Below are 6,343 nucleotides of genomic sequence, written 5' to 3'. Positions count from 1 at the left end.
TAGAGCGTGTGTTATGTGCAAAATGATGCTTTGTGCGAATCGGCGGTGTAACCATAAAATACATTGAAATACCCACTTAGGGGGCTATTGTAAATAGGGAACTCAAACTTAAACACATGCATGCTTACTGAGGCCGGGGGGTAGACTACCCCCGCACCTCGGAGTCAGTCAACGGGGATTATTCTGTCCCAAAACGTGACATGACTCTCTAACAACCCACGTTCCCCAGTTCAGAGATTAAGGCGGTCTGGAGCTCTGGTAACCCGGAGTGGATACCTCCGGCCTGGCGCGCCAACATCCGCTGTCCGTCTGGGTGACCCTCCTGGCTCGGGGGCGACTGTCCCGGTTCCCAGAGCATCCCCTCTTGCCGGAGAAGGGGGGGAGCAACCGGCTGGTCCCCAATTGTCAGTTCACTCGGCACAGCTGGTTGCTCTGGACCAGTGGGAATCAAAAGCGCACGGTCACCGGCTCTCATTTGCTCTGTGTGACGTCTCCAGAGTGCGCCTGCCCCCACATCCACGGAGTAGGATACCGGTCCCTCTTGTGATGCCACCAGTCCAGGCATCCACTTCTCCTCCCCCCGTCGATAATCACGCACCAGCACGGCCTCCCCCACTGCAAACCGTCTGTCCTTAGCCACTAGATCTCTGCGTTCTCGTTGGCCCTCCTGCGCCAGCTCCACCGTAGCCGACACGTTCGGCTTCACAAGGTCCAAGCGAGAGCGGAGCCGACGGCGCAGGAAGAGCATAGCCGGAGACTCACTCGTCGTCATGTGAGGCGCATTCCTGTAGCTGAGTAAAAATGCCTCCACTCGATGTTGCAGCGTAAATGTTCCCCTAGACGCTTTCAATGAACGCTTCAGCGTCTGCACAAAACGCTCTGCTTGACCGTTCGTGGCGGGGTGAAACGGCGCTGACCTTTTGTGCTTCACTCCGTTTGCCCGGAGAAATGCCCCGAACTCTGCCGCTGTGAATTGTGGCCCATTGTCACTAACCAGTGTCTCTGGTACTCCGTTGCGGGCAAACATACTCCTCAGGACCTGTACAGTCTTCTCCGTTGTCGTCGTTTTCATCACCTGTACTTCCGGCCACTTAGACTATGCATCTACCACCACCAAGAACATGTGTCCTTCGAACGGCCCTGCAAAGTCCACATGGATCCGTTGCCATGGAGATCCCGGCCACGGCCAGGTGTGCAGTGGGGAGAGCGCCGGGTTCTTTTGGTTCCGTTGACACGTAGAGCATGTCCTGGCCTGCTGTTCAATCTGGGCGTCTAACCCCGGCCACCAGACATGGCTCCGTGCAATGGCCTTCATCTTGACCATGCCCGGGTGCCCGGCATGTAGTTCCTTCAGAAGCTGCGGTCTCAACGCTGGAGGCACCACCACTCTACTGCCCCATAGCAAACACCCCTGGATCACCGTCAGTTCGTCGCGTCGCATGTAGAAGGGTGCCAACGCGTCATTCTGCCCAACTGTTCCAACAAACTGGCCTGACACTACCATATCTACTACCCTAGAGAGCACTGGGTCATATTTAGTTCCCTTCCTAATATATTCACTGTCCACTGGGAGTGTCTCAAGGTGATGTACTGTCACCCTATCTACTGCGTCTGGCTTTTCCCCATGCGCTACCTGCAGTGGCAACCGTGAGAGACCATCTGCATTCCCATGATCTGCTGCTTTCCTGTATTGGATTGTGTAGTTGTGTGCCGCTAACACTAACGCCCACCGCTGCAGTCGTGCGGCCGCCATAGGTGGCGTCGCCTTACTGGGACTCAATATACTTGTCAGCGGTCTGTGATCTGTGAGTAGTGTAAAATGGCACCCGTACAAATAGGCGTGGAATTTACGTACCCCAAAAATAATTCCCAGCGCCTCCCTTTCAATCTGAGCATAATTTTGCTCTGCCTTGCTCAGTGTCCTAGAGGCAAAGGCTATGGGTCTCTCCTCACCACCGGGCATCACGTGCGAAAGTACCGCGCCCACCCCATATGGCGACGCGTCACACGCTATCCGCAGGGGCAACCTGGGGTCATAATGCGTTAGCACCTGTTCTGATTGCAAATGGTCTTTTGCTGCCTTAAAGGCTTTCTCACACTCTGGTGACCACTTCCATGCCACTCCGGTGTGCAACAGCTCATGTAACGGGCTGAGCATGGTTGCCATGTTTTTAACAAAACGCCCATAATAGTTTATCAGGCCCAAAAAATAACGGAGCTGACTCACATTAATGGGGGCTGGGGCCTCCGCTATGGCCTTAAGCTTCTCTGGGGACTTATGTAGCCCTTTTTTATCAATGACATGCCCCAAATATTCTAATGAACTCTTGAAGAATTCACATTTCTCCTTCTGTACTCGCAAACCGAATTTTCCCAATCGGCCCAACACTGCATCTAAGTTTTTTAGGTGATCTGCATCGTTCTCCCCAGTCACCAAAATGTCGTCCAGGAAACAATGGACGTTGGGGAGGCACTGCAACACTTGGTCCATGACTCGCTGAAAGATTGACGGCGCAGAGGTGATCCCGAAGGGAAAACGGTTATAGCAAAACATTCCCTTCTGCGTGGTAATGGTCAGATATTTACGGGAGCTTTCCTGAACCGGCACCTGTAAATATGCGTTCGCCAGATCTAATTTGCTGAAACGCTGCCCCCCTGCTAGCGATGCGAAAAGATCTTCTATCCTCGGAATGGGGTAGTGTTCAGCACAAAGCGCGGGATTCAAGGTCACTTTAAAATCTCCGCATATACGTACTTTCCCTTTTTTTTTTACAATGGGTACAATTGGAGTAGCCCATTCACTAAACTGTACTGGAGACAGTACGCCCCCCTGTTCCAAACGCTCTAATTCCTCCTCCACCTTCGGCCGAAGTGCATACGGCACCGCCCGTGCTTGGAAGAACTTCGGTTGATGCACCGGCTTGAGGGTTAACGCCACCTCAAAGCCCTTTAGTGTACCTAAACCTTCTTGGAACACCCTGGCATGGCTGTCTAGTACTGTCGCCATTGTGCGGTCTTCCTGTATGGGATGTGTAGCTCGAATAGTTTTAATCATTGTCCAATCTAACTTTACTTTTCGCAACCATTCTCGTCCAAAAAGAGAGAGAGCGTCACCCTTAACCACATACAGGGGGAGACGTGCCCGTTGTTTATTGAGACGCACGTCTACTTTTATTACCCCCAAGGGTGTCATAACCTGCCCTGTATACGATCTCAACAGTAGGTTGGTGGTACGGAGGCGTAACTGGCTAAATTTAGCATTGTATAGTTTTTCTGAAATGATCGACACTGCCGCACCTGTGTCCAACTCCATTTCTATAGTTTGTCCCTGCACTTTGGGTCTAACCCAGATAATCGCTGACGCAGCGCTATCATGTTTAACGCTTTTTTCTACATCCACTACATGTAAGCCTCCCACCCCATCTGAATCTGTTGTCTCTGGGTCGCTGGGCTTAGTTTCCGCCTCTACCTGATCGGCCCTCTTTTTGAATTTTCCTTTCGTTTTCTGTCCCTTTTTAACCACAAAAAAATGTGTTGTCTTCGGTCCCCCTTTATCCTCCCTGCACATACGAGCTATGTGCCCCCTTTTTCCACAATTGTGGCAGGACTGGTCCTTGTAAAAACATTCCTCCATTTTGTGATTTACTCTACCACAACGAGTGCATTTACGGCCCGGTGGCAATGAGAGAGAGACAGCGTTCACTTTCTGTGAGCTACTAAGCTGTTGAGATTCACGTGCCACTGTTTCTATTGAAACTGCTAGTTCAACTGCTCTTTGGTATGTTAAATCCTTCTCTGTTAACAGCCTCTTTTTAATCGACTCACTGTTCAACCCACACACTAACCTGTCTCTTAGTGCATCCTGCAGGTAAGCTCCAAATTCACAGTGCTCTGATCATTTTTTTAGATCTGTTACATACTGTGTAATAGTTTCCCCCTCCCCCTGATCTCTCTTATGAAATCGATATCTCTCCGCTATCACTATGGGCTTTGGGGAGAAATGTGCTTGCAACAATGTCACTACCTCATCATACGTTTTCGTGCCCGGCTTCTCTGGGGCGATGAGGCTGCGCAGTAGACCGTACGTCGCCGGTCCCATCACGCTGAAAAACACCGGCAGCTTCCTCCCCTCATTCAGTCCATTACTGCCACGAAGTGCTTAAACCTCTCCACGTATGTCGACCACTGCTCCGTCGACTCATCAAAGGCGTCCATCTGTCCCAGGATGCCCGCCATGCTCGCAGGTCGTCCCGACGTGAGTCGTACCCCCGCTGCTATGCGGAGCTAATGCTAACAAAGCTAAGCTAACGCTAGCCGTCGATAAACTCCGCGGATTCGCCGCCACCCGCCTCTTAATCCGTCGGCAGGCGCATCCGTGCTCGTCGCCAATTATTGTACACTGACTGTTAGTATGTAACACTAACAGTCATACTCATATTTCACCTTATCTATGTAATCACGAGAGCCGAGTCGGGAGCTGGTATAGACGTTAGACAGCTTTATTGCCACACACCGAACGGAAGTTCAACCCAACATATATGAACCCACCTGGCACTCTCCCTGGTGGTCACTGGGTGTAACCATGCAGACAAAACATACAGCTCAATACACAACACATACGTCATCATACCGCGACGTTTTCAAGCGGAAGTTTCCTGGGAAGTTTAAAATTGCACTTTATAAGTTAACCCGGCCGTATTGGCATGTGTTGCAATGTTATGATTTCATCATTAATATATAAACTATCAGACTGCGTGGTCGGTAGTAGTGGGTTTCAGTAGGCCTTTAAACTTCTTCTTCAACCAGCAAATCCTCCGAAAAGCAAAGAGCATTTTAGCCTCCCAGAGCCATGTCCTTGCGGGTGAATTCTCTCTGTTGCCTTCAGGGCGATGTTATGCCATTCCTATGTGTTAAACAAATCACTTCTCCAAATCATCCATTCCCTCTGTACTCCGACTCTTGAACTTTTAACATTTTCAGAGGGTTGTATTGTTGTACTGTTTATGTATTTATTGACTATTTATTCATTGCGGGCCACGTGTAGGCTTTGCGAACCACGACAACCCTGTTGAAATGACTTGCCCCATGAGGGATTAATACAGTTGTTTGAATTGAATTGAATTGAATTGAATTAAAGCCGTAAAGATTTTATTGCATTAACTTGGTCTTCCTAGAATGAATTTAAGATGGTTTACAATTAATTTTCACAAACATAAAACCTAAGCGTGTTCACAGATTTTAAACAATAGTAACCTATGATTACTATTCTTTTCTGGAATGTTTACAAGTGCTGGCCAAAATTAACTAATAATTCTGCAGATTATCCTGAGTGGGTCTCCATTTGCCTCGTATTTGCTGAAAAGGGGACCTATAATGATTTTACACAGTTCTGATATATCAATGTTGTTACAGTTTTGGATACTCATGCAGTAACAGTGTTGTTACATTGTGGCGAAAAGGGATGGGTACCGAATTCGGTACTTTTACAGGAACCAACCAAATTCCGTCGGTGCTACCTGGTATCAATTCATGTAAAACCAAACGAACATGCACGCTTAAAAGAAATTATCCTGCGTATATACATGATTAATGCGATAATTTTTTGTGAATAACCACATGAGTTAACTTGTTATTTTTGACAACCCTAATATTTAACAATGTAGATTTTCAAAAGATACTTTTGTAGAGCGTGGGGCATGGAGAGGTTCAACTACAATCTAAAAGGAACGCCGCCACACACAAACTGTTTGCAGACACATATATAAAACAGATTATCCATGTGATTGTGGAGCAAGATTTTGCACATTTTTTACCAGAACATATCCAATACATATTATCTCTACCACTAGGAACTGTATTGACAGTAATCATCATAGGTCCCCTTTAAAAAATATGTGGTCAAATGATTAATCATACAGAGGGAAATGTGCAAAATAGAATTTTTGACTTTGAAAATAAATGGATGGCTATTCAGGTGCTCAGCCAGTGTATTCCTTCTATACATTACTGGCATCTGGTGGTGAACACAGGAATTGAGTGCAAATGGGCATTAACAAGCTGTAAGCTTTAGTGGAATTGAGTTGTCTGAGAGGGCTTTCACTCCAAAATAAATAATAAGACACACAATTCCCTGCACCCATAGAACATGCATTATGAGGGTCAAGGCCCTAAATTGACATTTACACAGCAATACTTTTCTGCCAGTCTCAAAATATTGTTTTGCTGAGGGGTTGCAGAAAATGACTGATGTGATATGAGAGTGGTATGATGTTATATAATATGAGGGTTATTGCATCACAGGTTCTGCCATCTGCTACATTTTGTCCATTTTTTTAATGTGGAA

General features: G+C 47.5%; 1 pseudogene; it reads right to left on the bottom strand.

Moving 5' to 3' along the window:
* Positions 1–208: 208 nt before the first annotated feature.
* LOC133656986 (uncharacterized protein K02A2.6-like) lies at positions 209–4,236 on the bottom strand (annotated as a pseudogene).
* Between the last annotated feature and the right edge of the window lie 2,107 nt (positions 4,237–6,343).

Source organism: Entelurus aequoreus, linkage group LG09, assembly GCF_033978785.1.
Source record: "Entelurus aequoreus isolate RoL-2023_Sb linkage group LG09, RoL_Eaeq_v1.1, whole genome shotgun sequence".
Taxonomy (NCBI): Eukaryota; Metazoa; Chordata; class Actinopteri; order Syngnathiformes; family Syngnathidae; genus Entelurus; species Entelurus aequoreus.
Note: the sequence above shows the minus strand (reverse complement) of the source record. Positions and strands in the feature narration are given on the sequence as shown.